The sequence below is a fragment of the Oncorhynchus mykiss genome, chromosome 2 (genome assembly GCF_057628025.1).
Source record: "Oncorhynchus mykiss isolate SJ-2025 chromosome 2, ASM5762802v1, whole genome shotgun sequence".
NCBI classification, from domain to species: domain Eukaryota; kingdom Metazoa; phylum Chordata; class Actinopteri; order Salmoniformes; family Salmonidae; genus Oncorhynchus; species Oncorhynchus mykiss.
The window spans coordinates 104,895,444-104,914,770 of NC_143023.1; positions in this window are offsets into that span (position 1 = coordinate 104,895,444).

Here is a 19,327-nt window from a genome sequence, read left to right on the forward strand (position 1 = left end):
TGATCACAATACTTCCCCAGGGTGGGCTGGTTCATACCACTTCCCCTTCCCCAGGGTGGGCTGGATCACAATACTTCCCCAGGGTGGGCTGGATCGCACTACTTCCCCAGGGTGGGCTGGATAACACTACTTCCCCAGGGTGGGCTGGATCATACCACTTCCCAAGGGTGGGCTGGATCATACCACTTCCCCTTGCCCAGGTTGGGCTGAATCACAATACTTCCCCAGGGTGGGCTGTATCACACTACTTCCCCAGGGTGGGCTGGATCATACCACTTCCCCTTCCCCAGGTTGGGCTGGATCAAAATACTTCCCCAGGGTGCGCTGGATCACACTACTTCCCCAGGGTGGACTGGATCGCACCACTTCCCCAGGGTGGGCTGGGTCACACTACTTCCCCAGGGTGGGCTGGATCACACTACTTCCCCAGGGTGGGCTGGATCACACTACTTCCCCAGGGTGGGCTGGATCGCACCACTTCCCCAGGGTGGGCTGGATCGCACCACTTCCCCAGGGTGGGCTGGATCAAACCACTTCCCCAGGGTGGGCTGGATCATACTACTTCCCCAGGGTGGGCTGGATCACACTACTTCCCCAGGGTGGGCTGGATCGCACCACTTCCCCAGGGTGGGTTGGATCGCACCACTTCCCCAGGGTGGGCTGGATCGCACCACTTCCTCAGGGTGGGCTAGATCACACTACTTCCCCAGGGTGGGCTGGATCATATCCCTTCCCCTTCCCCAGGGTGGGCTGGATCACAAAACTTCCCCAGGGTGGGCTGGTTCATACCACTTCCCCTTCCCCAGGGTGGGCTGGATCACAATTCTTCCCCAGGTTGGGCTGGATCGCACTACTTCCCCAGGGTGGGCTGGGGTCACACTACTTCCCCAGGGTGGGCTGGATCACACTACTTCGCCAGGTTGGGCTGGATCACAATGCTTCACCACGGTGTGCTGGATCACACTACTTCCCCAGGGTGGACTGGATCACACCACTTCCCCAGGGTGAGCTGGATCACACCACTTCCCCAGGGTGGGCTGGATCGCACCACTTCCCCAGGGTGGGCTAGATCACACAACTTCCCCAGGGTGGGCTAGATCACACTACTTCCCCAGGGTGGGCTGGATCACACCACTTCCCCAGGGTGGGCTGGATCGCACCACTTCCCCAGGGTGGGCTAGATTACACTACTTCCCCAGGGTGGGCTGGATCAAATCACTTCCCCGTTCCCCAGGGTGGGCTGGATCACAATACTTCCCCAGGGTGGGCTGGATCACACTACTTCCCCAGGGTGGGCTGGATCACACTACTTCCCCAGGGTGGGCTGGATCACACTACTTCCCCAGGGTGGGCTGGATCGCACTACTTCCCCAGAGTGAGCTGGATCGCACTACTTCCCCAGGGTGGGCTGGATCGCACCACTTCCCCAGGGTGGGCTGGATCACACTACTTCCCCAGGGTGGGCTGGATCACACTACTTCCCCATAGTGGGCTGGATCGCACCACTTCCCCAGGTTGGGCTGGATCGCAACACTTCCCCAGGGTGGGCTGGATCATACTACTTCCCCAGGGTGGGCTGGATCATATCCCTTCCCCTTCCCCAGGGTGGGCTGGATCACAATACTTCCCCAGGGTGGGCTGGTTCATACCACTTCCCCTTCCCCAGGGTGGGCTGGATCACAATACTTCCCCAGGGTGGGCTGGATCGCACTACTTCCCCAGGGTGGGCTGGATCACACTACCACTTCCCCAGGGTGGGCTGGATCGTACCACTTCCCAAGGGTGGGCTGGATCATACCACTTCCCCTTCCCCAGGTTGGGCTGAATCACAATACTTCCCCAGGGTGGGCTGGATCACACTACTTCCCAAGGGTGGGCTGGATCATACCACTTCCCCTTCCCCAGGTTGGAATGGATCACAATACTTCCCCAGGGTGAGCTGGATCACACTACTTCCCCAGGGTGGGCTGGATCGCACCACTTCCCCAGGGTGGGCTGGATCGCATTACTTCCCCAGGGTGGGCTGGATCACACATACCACTTCCCCAGGGTGGGCTGGATCGTACCACTTCCCAAGGGTGGGCTGGATCATACCACTTCCCCTTCCCCAGGTTGGGCTGAATCACAATACTTCCCCAGGGTGGGCTGGATCACACTACTTCCCCAGGGTGGGCTGGATCATACCACTTCCCCTTCCCCAGGTTGGGCTGGATCACAATACTTCCCCAGGGTGGACTGGATCGCACCACTTCCCCAGGGTGGGCTGGATCACACTACTTCCCCAGGGGGGGCTGGATCACACCACTTCCCCAGGGTGGGCTGGATCACACTACTTCCCCAGGGTGGGCTGGTTCATACCACTTACCCTTCCCCAGGGTGGGCTGGATCACAATTCTTCCCCAGGGTGGGCTGGATCGCACTACTTCCCCAGGGTGGGCTGGATCACACTACTTCCCCAGGGTGGGCTGGATCGCACCACTTCCCCAGGGTGGGCTGGATCGCACCATTTCCCCAGGGTGGGCTGGAATGCACCACTTCCCCAGGGTGGGCTAGATCACACTACTTCCCCAGGGTGGGCTGGATCATATCCCTTCCCCTTCCCCAGGGTGGGCTGGATCACAATACTTCCCCAGGGTGGGCTGGATCATATCCCTTCCCCTTCCCCAGGGTGGGCTGGATCACAAAACTTCCCCAGCGTGGGCTGGTTCATACCACTTCCCCTTCCCCAGGGTGGGCTGGATCACAATTCTTCCCCAGGTTGGGCTGGATCGCACTACTTCCCCAGGGTGGGCTGGGGTCACACTACTTCCCCAGGGTGGGCTGGATCACACTACTTCGCCAGGTTGGGCTGGATCACAATGCTTCACCAGGGTGTGCTGGATCACACTACTTCCCCAGGGTGGGCTGGATCACACCACTTCCCCAGGGTGAGCTGGATCACACCACTTCCCCAGGGTGGGCTGGATCGCACCACTTCCCCAGGGTGGGCTAGATCACACAACTTCCCCAGGGTGGGCTAGATCACACTACTTCCCCAGGGTGGGCTGGATCACACCACTTCCCCAGGGTGGGCTGGATCGCACCACTTCCCCAGGGTGGGCTAGATTACACTACTTCCCCAGGGTGGGCTGGATCACACTACTTCCCCAGGGTGGGCTGGATCACACTACTTCCCCAGGGTGGGCTGGATCACACTACTTCCCCAGGGTGGGCTGGATCGCACTACTTCCCCAGAGTGAGCTGGATCGCACTACTTCCCCAGGGTGGGCTGGATCGCACCACTTCCCCAGGGTGGGCTGGATCACACTACTTCCCCAGGGTGGGCTGGATCACACTACTTCCCCAGGGTGGAATGGATCATACTACTTCCCCAGGGTGAGCTGGATCACACTACTTCCCCAGGGTGGGCTGCATCATACCACTTCCCCTTCCCCAGAGTGGGCTGGATCACAGTACTTCCCCAGGGTGGGCTGGATCACACTACTTCCCCAGGGTGGGCTGGATCACACTACTTCCCCAGGGCGGGCTGGATCACACTACTTCCCCAGGGTGGGCTGGATCACACTACTTCCCCAGGGTGGAATGGATCATACTACTTCCCCAGGGTGAGCTGGATCACACTACTTCCCCAGGGTGGGCTGCATCATACCACTTCCCCTTCCCCAGAGTGGGCTGGATCACAGTACTTCCCCAGGGTGGGCTGGATCACACTACTTCCCCAGGGTGGGCTGGATCACACTACTTCCCCAGGGTGGGCTGGATCACACTACTTTCCCAGGGTGGGCTGGATCACACTACTTCCCCATGGTGGAATGGATCATACTACTTCCCCAGGGTGGGCTGGATCACACCACTTCCCCAGGGTGGAATGGATCACACGACTTCTCCAGGGTGAGCTGGATCGCACTACTTCCCCAGGGTGGGCTGGATCATACCACTTCCCCTTCCCCAGAGTATGCTGGATCATACTACTTCCCCAGGGTGGGCTTTATCACAATACGTCCCCAGGGTGGGCTGGATCACAGTACTTCCCCATGGTGGGCTGGATCACACTACTTCCCCAGGGTGGGATGGATCACACTCCTTCCCCAGGGTGGCCTGGATCATACCACTTCCCCTTCCCCAGAGTGGGCTGGATCACAGTACTTCCCCAGGGTGGGTTGGATCACACTACTTCCCCAGGGTGGGCTGGAACACAACTACTTCCCCAGGGTGGGCTGGATCACACTACTTTCCCAGGGTGGGCTGGATCACACTACTTCCCTATGGTGGAATGGATCATACTACTTCCCCAGGGTGGGCTGGATCACACTACTTCCCCAGGGTGGAATGGATCACATTACTTCTCTAGGGTGAGCTGGATCGCACTACTTCCCCAGGGTGGGCTGGATCATACCACTTCCCCTTCCCCAGAGTATGCTGGATCATACTACTTCCCCAGGGTGGGCTTTATCACAATACGTCCCCAGGGTGGGCTGGATCACAGTACTTCCCCAGGGTGGGCTGGATCACACCACTTCCCCAAGGTGGGATGGATCACACTCCTTCCCCAGGGTGGCCTGGATCACACAACTTCCCCTTGGTGGGCTGGATCACACTACTTCCCCAGGGTGGGCTGCATCAAACCACTTCCCCTTCCCCAGAGTGGGCTGGATCATACTACTTCCCCAGGGTGGGCTTTATCAAAATACTTCCCCAGGGTGGGCTGGATCACAGTACTTCCCCAGGGTGGGCTGGATCACAGCACTTCCCCAGGGTGGGCTGGATCACACTACTTCCCCAGGGTGGGCTGGATCACACTACTTCCCCAGGGTGGGCTGGATCTCACTACTTCCCCAGGGTGGGCTGGATCACACTACTTCCCCAGGGTGGGCTGGATCGCACCACTTCCCCAGGGTGGGCTGGATCACACCACTTCTCCAGGGTGGGCTGGATCACACTACTTCCCCAGGGTGGGCTGGATCGCAACACTTCCCCAGGGTGGGCTGCATCATACCACTTCCCCTTCCCCAGAGTGGGCTGGATCACACTACTTCCCCATAGTGGGCTGGATAGCACCACTTCCCCAGGGTGGGCTGGATCGCACAACTTCCCCAGGTTGGGCTGGATCGCAACACTTCCCCAGGGTGGGCTGCATCATACCACTTCCCCTTCCCCAGAGTGGGCTGGATCACAGTACTTCCCCAGGGTGGGCTGGATCACACTACTTCCCCAGGGTGGGCTGGATCACACTACTTCCCCAGGGTGGGCTGGATCACACTACTTTCCCAGGGTGGGCTGGATCACACTACTTCCCCATGGTGGAATGGATCATACTACTTCCCCAGGGTGGGCTGGATCACACCACTTCCCCAGGGTGGAATGGATCACACGACTTCTCCAGGGTGAGCTGGATCGCACTACTTCCCCAGGGTGGGCTGGATCATACCACTTCCCCTTCCCCAGAGTATGCTGGATCATACTACTTCCCCAGGGTGGGCTTTATCACAATACGTCCCCAGGGTGGGCTGGATCACAGTACTTCCCCATGGTGGGCTGGATCACACTACTTCCCCAGGGTGGGATGGATCACACTCCTTCCCCAGGGTGGCCTGGATCATACCACTTCCCCTTCCCCAGAGTGGGCTGGATCACAGTACTTCCCCAGGGTGGGTTGGATCACACTACTTCCCCAGGGTGGGCTGGAACACAACTACTTCCCCAGGGTGGGCTGGATCACACTACTTTCCCAGGGTGGGCTGGATCACACTACTTCCCTATGGTGGAATGGATCATACTACTTCCCCAGGGTGGGCTGGATCACACTACTTCCCCAGGGTGGAATGGATCACATTACTTCTCTAGGGTGAGCTGGATCGCACTACTTCCCCAGGGTGGGCTGGATCATACCACTTCCCCTTCCCCAGAGTATGCTGGATCATACTACTTCCCCAGGGTGGGCTTTATCACAATACGTCCCCAGGGTGGGCTGGATCACAGTACTTCCCCAGGGTGGGCTGGATCACACTACTTCCCCAAGGTGGGATGGATCACACTCCTTCCCCAGGGTGGCCTGGATCACACAACTTCCCCATGGTGGGCTGGATCACACTACTTCCCCAGGGTGGGCTGCATCAAACCACTTCCCCTTCCCCAGAGTGGGCTGGATCATACTACTTCCCCAGGGTGGGCTTTATCAAAATACTTCCCCAGGGTGGGCTGGATCACAGTACTTCCCCAGGGTGGGCTGGATCACAGCACTTCCCCAGGGTGGGCTGGATCACACTACTTCCCCAGGGTGGGCTGGATCACACTACTTCCCCAGGGTGGGCTGGATCACACTACTTCCCCAGGGTGGGCTGGATCACACTACTTCCCCAGGGTGGGCTGGATCGCACCACTTCCCCAGGGTGGGCTGGATCACACCACTTCTCCAGGGTGGGCTGGATCACACTACTTCCCCAGGGTGGGCTGGATCACACTACCACTTCCCCAGGGTGGGCTGGATCGTACCACTTCCCAAGGGTGGGCTGGATCATACCACTTCCCCTTCCCCAGGGTGGGCTGGATCACAATACTTCCCCAGGGTGTGCTGGATCGCACTACTTCCCCAGGGTGGGCTGGATCACACTACTTCCCCAGGGTGGGCTGGTTCAAACCACTTCCCCTTCCCCAGGGTGGGCTGGATCACAATACTTCCCCAGGGTGGGCTGGATCGCACTACTTCCCCAGGGTGGGCTGGATCACACTACCACTTCCCCAGGGTGGGCTGGATCGTACCACTTCCCAAGGGTGGGCTGGATCATACCACTTCCCCTTCCCCAGGTTGGGCTGAATCACAATACTTCCCCAGGGTGGGCTGGATCACACTACTTCCCAAGGGTGGGCTGGATCATACCACTTCCCCTTCCCCAGGTTGGAATGGATCACAATACTTCCCCAGGGTGGGCTGGATCACACTACTTCCCCAGGGTGGGCTGGATCGCACCACTTCCCCAGGGTGGGCTGGATCGCATTACTTCCCCAGGGTGGGCTGGATCACACATACCACTTCCCCAGGGTGGGCTGGATCGTACCACTTCCCAAGGGTGGGCTGGATCATACCACTTCCCCTTCCCCAGGTTGGGCTGAATCACAATACTTCCCCTGGGTGGGCTGGATCACACTACTTCCCCAGGGTGGGCTGGATCATACCACTTCCCCTTCCCCAGGTTGGGCTGGATCACAATACTTCCCCAGGGTGGGCTGGATCACACTACTTCCCCAGGGTGGACTGGATCGCACCACTTCCCCAGGGTGGGCTGGATCACACTACTTCCCCAGGGGGGGCTGGATCGCACCACTTCCCCAGGGTGGGCTGGATCACACTACTTCCCCAGGGTGGGCTGGTTCATACCAATTACCATTCCCCAGGGTGGGCTGGATCACAATTCTTCCCCAGGGTGGGCTGGATCGCACTACTTCCCCAGGGTGGGCTGGATCACACTACTTCCCCAGGGTGGGCTGGATCGCACCACTTCCCCAGGGTGGGCTGGATCGCACCATTTCCCCAGGGTGGGCTGGAATGCACCACTTCCCCAGGGTGGGCTAGATCACACTACTTCCCCAGGGTGAGCTGGATCATATCCCTTCCCCTTCCCCAGGGTGGGCTGGATCACAATACTTCCCCAGGGTGGGCTGGTTCATACCACTTCCCCAGGGTGGGCTGGATCGTACCACTTCCCAAGGGTGGCCTGGATCATACCACTTCCCCTTCCCCAGGTTGGGCTGAATCACAATACTTCCCCATGGTTGGCTGGATCACACTACTTCCCCAGGGTGGGCTGGATCATACCACTTCCCCTTCCCCAGGTCGGGCTGGATCACAATACTTCCCCAGGGTGGGCTGGATCACACTACTTCCCCAGGGTGGGCTGGATCGCACCACTTCTCCAGGGTGGGCTGGATCACACTACTTCCCCAGGGTGGGCTGGATCACACTACTTCCCCATAGTGGGCTGGATAGCACCACTTCCCCAGGGTGGGCTGGATCGCACAACTTCCCCAGGTTGGGCTGGATCGCAACACTTCCCCAGGGTGGGCTGGATCATACTACTTCCCCAGGGTGGGCTGGATCATATCCCTTCCCCTTCCCCAGGGTGGGCTGGATCACAATACTTCCCCAGGGTGGGCTGGTTCATACCACTTCCCCTTCCCCAGGGTGGGCTGGATCACAATACTTCCCCAGGGTGGGCTGGATCGCACTACTTCCCCAGGGTGGGCTGGATCACACTACCACTTCCCCAGGGTGGGCTGGATCGTACCACTTCCCAAGGGTGGGCTGGATCATACCACTTCCCCTTCCCCAGGTTGGGCTGAATCACAATACTTCCCCAGGGTGGGCTGGATCACACTACTTCCCAAGGGTGGGCTGGATCATACCACTTCCCCTTCCCCAGGTTGGAATGGATCACAATACTTCCCCAGGGTGGGCTGGATCACACTACTTCCCCAGGGTGGGCTGGATCGCACCACTTCCCCAGGGTGGGCTGGATCGCATTACTTCCCCAGGGTGGGCTGGATCACACATACCACTTCCCCAGGGTGGGCTGGATCGTACCACTTCCCAAGGGTGGGCTGGATCATACCACTTCCCCTTCCCCAGGTTGGGCTGAATCACAATACTTCCCCTGGGTGGGCTGGATCACACTACTTCCCCAGGGTGGGCTGGATCATACCACTTCCCCTTCCCCAGGTTGGGCTGGATCACAATACTTCCCCAGGGTGGGCTGGATCACACTACTTCCCCAGGGTGGACTGGATCGCACCACTTCCCCAGGGTGGGCTGGATCACACTACTTCCCCAGGGGGGGCTGGATCGCACCACTTCCCCAGGGTGGGCTGGATCACACTACTTCCCCAGGGTGGGCTGGTTCATACCAATTACCATTCCCCAGGGTGGGCTGGATCACAATTCTTCCCCAGGGTGGGCTGGATCGCACTACTTCCCCAGGGTGGGCTGGATCACACTACTTCCCCAGGGTGGGCTGGATCGCACCACTTCCCCAGGGTGGGCTGGATCGCACCATTTCCCCAGGGTGGGCTGGAATGCACCACTTCCCCAGGGTGGGCTAGATCACACTACTTCCCCAGGGTGAGCTGGATCATATCCCTTCCCCTTCCCCAGGGTGGGCTGGATCACAATACTTCCCCAGGGTGGGCTGGTTCATACCACTTCCCCAGGGTGGGCTGGATCGTACCACTTCCCAAGGGTGGCCTGGATCATACCACTTCCCCTTCCCCAGGTTGGGCTGAATCACAATACTTCCCCATGGTTGGCTGGATCACACTACTTCCCCAGGGTGGGCTGGATCATACCACTTCCCCTTCCCCAGGTCGGGCTGGATCACAATACTTCCCCAGGGTGGGCTGGATCACACTACTTCCCCAGGGTGGGCTGGATCGCACCACTTCCCCAGGGTGGGCTGGATCACACTACTTCCCCAGGGGGGGCTGGATCGCACAACTTCCCCAGGGTGGGCTGGATCACACTACTTCCCCAGGGTGGGCTGGTTCATACCACTTCCCCTTCCCCAGGGTGGGCTGGATCACAATTCTTCCCCAGGGTGGGCTGGATCGCACTACTTCCCCAGGGTGGGCTGGATCACACCACTTCCCCAGGGTGGGCTGGATCGCACCACTTCCCCAGGGTGGGCTAGATCACACTACTTCCCCAGGGTGGGCTGGATCATATCCCTTCCCCTTCCCCAGGGTGGGCTGGATCACAATACTTCCCCAGGGTGGGCTGGTTCATACCACTTCCCCTTCCCCAGGGTGGGCTGGATCACAATACTTGCCCAGGGTGGGCTGGATCGCATTACTTCCCCAGGGTGGGCTGGATCACACTACTTCCCCAGGATGGGGTGGATCGTACCACTTCCCAAGGGTGGGCTGGATCATACCACTTCCCCTTCCCCAGGTTAGGCTGAATCACAATACTTCCCCAGGGTGGGCTGGATCACACTACTTCCCCAGGGTGGGCTGGATCATACCACTTCCCCTTCCCCAGGTTGGGCTGGATCACAATACTTCCCCAGGGTGGGCTGGATCACACTACTTCCGCAGGGTGGGCTGGATCGCACCACTTCCCCAGGGTGGGCTGGATCACACTACTTCCCCAGGGTGGGCTGGATCAAACTACTTCCCCAGGGTGGGCTGGATCACACTACTTCCCCAGGGTGGGCTTGATCACACTTCTTCCCCAGGGTGGGCTGGATCACACTACTTCCCCAGGTTGGGCTGGATCGCACCACTTCCCCAGGGTGGGCTGGATCGCACCAATTCCCCAGGGTGGGCTGGATCACACTACTTCCCCAGGGTGGGTTGGATCACACTACTTCCCCAGGGTGGGCTGGATCACACTACTTCCCCAGGGTGGGCTGGATCACACTACTTCCCCAGGGTGGGCTGGATCACACTACTTCCCCACGGTGGGCTGGATCACACTACTTCCCCAGGGTGGGCTGGATCACACTACTTCTCCAGGGTGAGCTCTATCACAATACTTCCCCAGGGCTGGCTGGATCACACTACTTCCCCACAATACTTCTCCACATTACTTCCCCACGGTGGGCTAGATCACAATACTTCCTCCTCCCCTGGGTTGCCTGGGCCCCTGGCCCCATTGCACAATGTTTTCAGCACAGCTACACAGCGATGGATCAACCTTGGGGAATCAATAACCCTAATATAAATATCCCCTTACAGTTTGAACACATGAACAGAGGAACTGTCAGATAACCTGATGCATTAATTACAGACTGTCTATCGGTTATTTTGCATTTAATAAAGTAATCAGTTGATAGACATAACTCTACTTTTCCATCCTTACCGCCACACCAAAATAGATACTGTGCGTCTTCATGAGACTATCATAATAATGTGGTGACTTGTGACTCCGACAAACTATTATTCAGTGTGTGTGTGTGTTGCTATTAGTGTGTGGCGTGTTTTTTTTTGCATGTTTTAGTTGGTAGGAATGTTCATGTGTAGAGTGTGTGTGTGTGTGTTCAGACTAATCAGTCAGCTGGGTGATGAAGTGAACTTCCTTCAATTGTCCATTTAAAGGAGATGGGGGGATGTCCTGATGCGAGAGCTTGCACTTAACAGGACATTTGCCCAATGAAAGAGTTCCTACTTGGATGTAGAAAACGTTGAAATATGTTACCGCTTTTGAAGGCTGGTTTTCATATTTTTGGACACACCGACAAAAATTTAGATATTTCGTAACAGGTGTTTTTGCAGGGAAAGCCTAAATGGTTTATGCGAATACAGGTACTGTAGTTGGAAGGGTTTTGATTGTGGGGAGATTAGACATAAGCGACATGCATGCAGGCACAGGGAGTAGGGCGAGCAGGGCACTGATGGACCCTCTGTCAAGTCTGGCTCCAGATCTGAGAGCAGGGTGGCGGTTTCGGGGCAGCCCTGGCCTCTAGCAGGGTCCAGACTGAACCCCAACCATCGGATTTGCAAGGTTCCGTCGCACGTACTGTGAATGAGGTAGCTGAGGTTGCCGTGGTGGTGGGCTCAGGGCCAGGTGTGACTGAGCACCCTGCAGTGGTTACAGAAGGTACTGGCAACACGGACTCCAAGGCTGATACACCAGTCTCACTGTCACGTTCTGACCTTAGTTCCTTTATTTTGTCTTTGTGTTAGTTTGGTCAAGGCGTGAGTTGAGGTGGGTAGTCTGTTCTTTTTCTTTGTTGCATTTCTGTGTTTGGCCTGGTATGGTTCTCAATCAGAGGCAGCTGTCGATCGTTGTCTCTGATTGATAATCATACTTAGGTAGCCTTTTCCCACCTGTGTTTTGTGGGCGATTGTTTTCTGTTTAGGTTGTTTCCCTGACAGAACTGTGCGCTATCGTTTTCTCCGTTTGTCATTTTTGTTTGAGTGTTTTTGTGAACATTAAATATGAACAATTTCCACGCTGCGCTTTGGTCTCATTCCATCAAAGATCGTTACACGGACATCGAAAAATGATGTTCCTAATGTAATTACAGACACGCAGGGTGATGTGCCCAGTGAAATTATAGACAAGCAGGGTGATATATTGGGGAGGGGTTGGGGGCAGTGGGGGGGAGCTGGCAGGCTCTGGATTACGTAGAGCTGCTCAATGAGGATGGAGGAAGAGATTGACAAGCTGTCGGCTATCCTCATCAATGTAGATTTAGCATCTCAGGGTGTCCTCAGGTTCCCTGTACACATTGGAGCAGGTTGACGACTTTTTGCAGGATTTATTTAGATACGATGATTGACGTAAAATATTTATTTCCTGAAATGTATCAGGACAGTTAATCATATTAAGTGGGTTTGGACAAAGTTAGTCAGAGGTAAAAACTGTAAAGAAGCATTTTTGTCCTGAACTTGGCACTCCAGTACCGCTTGCCATGCAGTAGAAGAGAGAACAGTCTATGACTGGGGTGGCTGAGGTCTTTGACAATTTTTAGGGCCTTCCTCTTACACGGCCTGGAGTAGAGGTCCTGGATGGCAGGTTGCTTAGCCCCAGTGATGTACTGGGCCGTACGCACTACCCTCTGTAGTGCCTTGCGATCAGAGGCCGAGCAATTGCCGTACCAGGCAGTGATGCAATCAGTCAGGACGCTCTAGATGTTGCAGCTGTAGAACATTTTGAGGATCTCAGGACCCATGCCAAATCTTTTTAGTTTCTTGAGGCTTTGTCGTGCCCTCTTCATGATTGTCTTGGTGTGTTTGGACCATTCTAGTTTGTTTTTGATGTGGACACCGAGGAACTTGAAGCTCTCAACCTGCTCCACTACATCCCCATTGATGAGAATGGGGGCGTGCTCGCTACTCTTTTTCCTGTAGTCCACAATCATCTCCTTAGTCTTGGCTACGTTGAGGGATAGGTCTGGCACCACACGGCCAGGTCACTGATCTCGTCGTTGTCTGTGATCAGGCCTACCACTGTTGTGTCATCTGCAAACTTAATGATGGTGTTGGAGTCGTGCCTGGCCATGCAGTCATGGGTGACATGGAGTACAGGAGGGGACTGAGCACACACCCCTGTGGAGATCCAGTGTTGAGGATCGGCGTGGAAGATGTGTTGCTACCTACCCTCACCACCTTGGGGAAGCCTGTCAGGAAGTCCAGGATCCAGTTGCAGAGTGAGGTGTTTAGTCCCAGGATCCTTAGCTTAGTGATGAGCTTTGATGGTACTATGGTGTTGAACACTGTAGTCAATGAACAGCTGTAGTCAATGAATGCATACTCACATACGTGTTCCTTTTGTCCAGGTGGGAAAGGGCAGTGTGTAGTGCAATAGAGATTGCATCATCTGTGGATCTGTTTGGGCGGTATGCAAATTGGAGTGGGTATAGTGTTTCTGGGATAATAGTGTTGATGTGAGCCATTACCAACATTTCAAAGCACTTCATGGCTACGGACGTGAGTGCTACTGGTCTGTAGTCATTTAGGCAGGTTGCCTTTGTGTTCTTGGGCACAGGGACTATGGTAGTCTGCTTGAAACATGTTGGTATTACAGACTCAATCAGGGACATGTTGAAAATGTCAGTTAAGACACCTGCCAGTTGGTCAGAACATGCCAGGAGCACATGTCCTGGTAATCCGTCTGGCCCCTCAGCATTGTGAATGTTGACCTGTTTAAAGGTCTTACTCACGTCGGCTAAGGAGAGCGTGAACACAGTCGTCCGGGAAACAGCTGATGCTCTAATGCATGCCTCAGTGTTGCTTGCCTCGAAGCGAGCATAGAAGTGATTTAGCTCGTCTTGTAGGCTCGTGTCACTGGGCAGCTTGCAGCTGTGCTTCCCTTTGTAATCTGTAATAGTTTGCAAGCCCTGCCACATAAATTGAGCATCAGAGCCGGTGTAGTATGATTCAATCTTAGCCCTGTGTTGACGCTTTGCCTGTTTGATGGTTTGTCGTAGGGCATAGCAGGATTTCTTGTAAGCTTCTGGGTTTGAGTCCCGCACCTTGAAAGTGGCAGCTCTAACCTTTAGCTCAGTGCAAATGTTGCCTGTAATCCATGGCTTCTGGTTGGGGTATGTACGTACAGTCACTGTGGGGACGACGTCCTCGATGCACTTATTGATAAAGCCAGTGACTGATGTGGTGTACTCCTCAATGCCATCGGAAGAATCCCGGAACATGTTCCAGTCTGTGATAGCAAAACAGTCCTGTAGTTTAGCATCTGCTTCATCTGACCACTTTTGGATAGACCGAGTCACTGGTGCTTCCTGCATTAATTTTTGCTTGTAAGCAGAATCAGGAGGATAGAGTTGTCGTCCGATTTACCAAATGGAGGGCGAGGGAGAGCTTTGTACGCATCTCTGTGTGGAGTACAGGTGATCCAGAATTATTTTGCCTCTGGTTGCACATTTAACATGTTGATGGGAATTTGGTAGAACTGATTTAAGTTTCCCTGCATTAAAGTCTCCGGCCACTAGGAGCACCGCCTCTGGGTGCGTGGTTTCATGTTTGCTTATTTCCTTATACAGCTGGCTGAGTGTGGTCTTATTGCCAGCATCTGTCTGTGGTGGTAAATAAACAGCCACAAAAAGTATAGCTGAAAACTCTCTAGGCACGTAGGGTGGCCTGCAATTTATCATAATATTTTCTACTTCAGGCAAGCAAAATCCAGAGACTTCCTTAGATTTCGTGCACCAGCTGTTGTTTACAAATATGCACAGACCGCCTCCCCCCTCGTCTCACTGGAGTGTGCTATTTTATCTTGCCGGTGCAGCGCATATCCCGCTAGCTGAATATCCATGTCGTCATTCAGCCACGATTCGGTGAAACATAGGATATTACAGTTTTTGATGTCCCGTTGGTAGGATATTCGTGATCGTATCTCGTCTAATTTATTGTCCAATGATTGCACTTTGGCGAGTAGTATTGACGGTAACGGCAGTTTCCCAGTCGCCTTCCCCGGGTCCTGACCAGGCACCTGGCTCTTTGTCCTCTGTACCTGCATCGCTTCCTCTTGCAAATAATGGGGATGTCGGTCCTGTGGGGTGTTTGGAGAATGTCTTGTGTGTTGTCTTTGTTGTAGAAAAAATCTTTGTCTAATCCAAGGTCAGTGATCGCTGTCCTGATATCCAGAAGCTCTTTTTTGGTTGGGCGCCCGTAAAACTGCTGCCATTTCTTTCGCCGCCATTTCTTTATGTAAGTTGAGGTCTGATGTATTTTTCCTTTTCCTATTCTTTTCTGCGAGTCTGTCTGGGTTTCCTACTGAAGGAGCAGATCCTGGTTGTCTGATCCTGTATATTTTGAGCAGTGGAGGTTCCTCAGAGGAGGAAGTGGAGGACCATCCTCCTCAGTGAATTTCATAAACAATTTAAATTGTAAAACATTGAAAAATGTATATTTGTTAGATAAAACAGTACTGAATATATCCCCATTGATGAGAATATGTATTTGATTCACGTCACCAAATAATTAAAACACACTGTTTTGCAATGAAGGTCTACAGTAGCCTCAACAGCACTCTCTAGGGTACATTGACTTCAATACAAAACCTATGAGGCTCTTAGTTCTCAGTCCCTTCCAAAGAATTACACAGTAATTATAACATCTTTCGCAGGACACATCGTCCACCCAATCAAGGCATCAGAGAATTAATCTAGTACTGAAAGCATCAGCTACAACTAGCTAGCACTGCAGTGCATAAAATGTGGTGAGAGAAAGATAATAGTTGAACAGTTTTCAACAAATACATTTCTTCAAAAATGAAGGAGAAGCAAGAGAGAGAGAGATTTCCTCATTTTTTCACTTTCACTTTCACTTGCTTAATGTGTTAATGTACTCTTACATTAACTCTTACCTCCCTCACTAGCTTTAAGCACCAGCTGTCAGAGCAGCTCACAGATCACTGCACCTGTTCATAGCTCATTTGTAAATAGCCCATCCAATCTACCTCATCCCCATACTGTATTTATTTATCTTGCTCCTTTGCACCCCAGTATCTCAACTTGCACATTCATGTTCTGCACATCCTAACATTCCAGTGTTTAATTGCTATATTGTAATTACTTTGCCACCATGGCCTATTTATTGCCTTACCTCTCTTATCCTACCTCATTTGCACATGCTGTATATTGATTTTTCTACTGCATTATTGACTGTATGTTTGTTTTACTCCATGTCTAACTCTGTGTTGTTGTATCAGTCGAACTGCTTTGCTTTATCTTGGCCAGGTCACAGTTACAAATGAGAACTTGTTCTCAACTAGCCTACCTGGTGAAATAAAAAATACAAAAATTAAAATGTATTTGTCTCCATGTGTTCTGATGTATTTGTCTCCCTGTGTATTACATGATATGTCTCCCTGTCTGTTCTGATGTATTTGTCTCCCTGTGTGTTCATGTATTTGTCTCCCTGTGTTCTGATGTATTTGTCTCCCTGTGTATTAAATTATATGTCTCCCTGTCTGTTCTGATGTATTTGTCTCCCTGTGTGTTAATGTACTTGTCTCCCTGTGTGTTCTGATGTACTTGTCTCCCTGTGTTCTGATGTATTTGTCTCCCTGTGTGTTCTGATGCATTTGTCTCCCTGTCTGTTCTGATGTATTTGTCTCCCTGTGTGTTAATGTATTTGTCTCCCTGTGTGTTCTGATGTATTTGTCTCCCTGTGTGTTCTGATGTACTTGTCTCCCTGTGTTCTGATGTACTTGTCTCCCTGTGTTCTGATGCATTTGTCTCCCTGTCTGTTCTGATGTATTTGTCTCCCTGTGTGTTCTGATGTATTTGTCTCCCTGTGTGTTCTGATGCATTTGTCTCCCTGTCTGTTCTGATGTATTTGTCTCCCTGTGTGTTAATGTACTTGTCTCCCTGTGTGTTCTGATGTATTTGTCTCCCTGTGTGTTCTGATGGATTTGTCTCCCTGTGTGTTAATGTACTTGTCTCCCTGTGTGTTAATGTATTTGTCTCCCTGTGTGTTCTAATGTATTTGTCTCCCTGTGTGTTCTGATGTATTTGTCTCCCTGTGTGTTAATGTACTTTTCTTACTGTGTGTCAATGTGTTTGTCTCCCTGTGTGTACTAATGTATTTGTCTCGCTGTGTTCTAAAGTATTTGTCTCCCTGTGTGTTAATAAAATCGAATCAAAATTAATTTGTCACATGCGCCGAATACAACAAGTGCAGACCTTACTGTGAAATGCTTATTTACAGGCCCTTATCTAACAGTGCAGTTCAAGAAGAGTTAAGAAAATATTTACCAAATAAACTAAAGTAAAAAATAAATAGCAAAAAAAAGTAACACATTAACGAGTCTATATACGGGGGTATCGGTACCGAGTCAGTGTGCGGGGGTACAGGTTAGAGGTAATTTGTACATGTAGAAGGGGTGAACTGACAATGCATAAATAATAAACAGGGAGTAGCAGCAGTGTGCAAAACAAATGGAGGGGGGTCAATGTAAATAGTCCGGTGGCCATTTGATTAATTGTTCAGCAGTCTTATGGCTTGGGGGTAGAAGCCGTTAAGGAGCCTTTTGGTCCATAGATTTGGTGCTCCGGTACCACTTGCCGTGCGGTAGCAGAGAAAACAGTCTGACTTGAGTGACTGGAGTCTCTGACAAATGTATGGGCTTTCCTCTGACAATAATAGTCATAGTTTGCGAGCCCTGCCACAGCCAACGAGTGTCGGAGCTGGTGTAGTACGATTCAATCTTAGTCCTGTATTGTCACTCTGTCGGTTTGATGTTTCGTCGGAGGGCATAGCAGGATTTCTTACAAGCGTCCGGGTTGAAAACGGCAGCTTTACCCTTTAGCCCAGTGTTGATGTTGCCTGTAATCCATGGCTTCTGGTTGGGGTATTTACAGTGGATATTTCCGTAAAAGTTGCGTCATACTGCAGCAAACCTTGGGGACTGGCACAGAATTCTAAGGCACGTTATTTAATTGTCAGCCATTGTTGCCGTCAATGCTACCTAGTGCTAGCATTAACTCTGAGAAGCATTTGACAGTCATAAATATTGTTTGTACTAGAGAATTTAAAATATTTTTTGTAAGAACATAGTATATGGGATTGATTTTAAGAAATTATGAATATTATTGTGTTTCTATTCCAAAAAATTCTAAAAATGAAACCCTCTGGCGCTGTACAACGTGACCTGTCAGGAGTAGGCTACAGTACTAACAGCATAACATTTACCCTAATTGTAGTGTAACCAATACCCAAATGGAGATTCAGTGAAAATGAAAATCTAATTGACTTAAGCAGTCCCCTTGCTTTTTTTATGAGCAGCGTGAAATGGTGCTGAAATAGTTGACCACACCCAGGTAGGCTATTGTTTCAAATCCTTTTACTTCTAACTTCAATATGCTTTAAATGTTTAATGCCACAATTCTTAAAACTCTGCTACATTATTAATATTTAATCATTTCTGCCCTCTGAATTCATATAAATTATATAAATATGCCCATGAATGCATTTGAACGCATTTTTAATATTGTGATAGAGAAGAGCTAAATTCCTCTCAAGAGAATTAACATTACAGTTACACCAACTGGTAGGCTAATCACACAATTGGACAAAATGTTAAGAGAACTGGTGAAGAATATTACCCCTCTACATACACAATTCTTACCAGAATCTTTGTCCACTGATCTCCATGGATGGTTGTAGGCATGGTTGTATGTTCTGCAAAAACACATACACGTTTTTAGTACACAATTATCAATTTTATTACACAATATGCCTACATATTGATAGGGTATTTTTTAAGAAAATGCCCTGAAACCAAAATACCTTTAGCTTTGGTGATCCTCTCAGCTCCGGCTCATTTTCAAGTCCTCTGGTGGTTACAGTCCTAACCCTGGAACAGGTAGCACCATAGACACAAGCTGGTGGTTACGGTCCTAACCCTGGAACAGGTAGCACCATAGATAGAAGCTGGTGGTTACAGTCCTAACCCTGGAAACAGGTAGCACCATAGATAGAAACTGGTGGTTACGGTCCTAACCCTGGAACAGGTAGCACCATAGATAGAAACTGGTGGTTACGGTCCTAACCCTGGAACAGGTAGCACCATAGATAGAAGCTGGTGGTTACAGTCCTAACCCTGGAATGGGTAGCACCATAGAAAGAAGCAGGAACATAATGTTTTGGAACACAATTATTTTGGTCTTACTAAGATTTACTGTCAGGGCCCAGGTCTGGCAGAATCTGTGCAGAATATTCAATTCAAGTGCCTTTATTGGCATGGGAAACATCTGTTGACGTTGCCAAAGAAAGTTAAATAGATAATAAAACAAAGTGAAATAACAATACAAATGAACAGTAAACATTACACTCACAAACGTTCCAAAATAATAAAGAAATGTAAAATGTC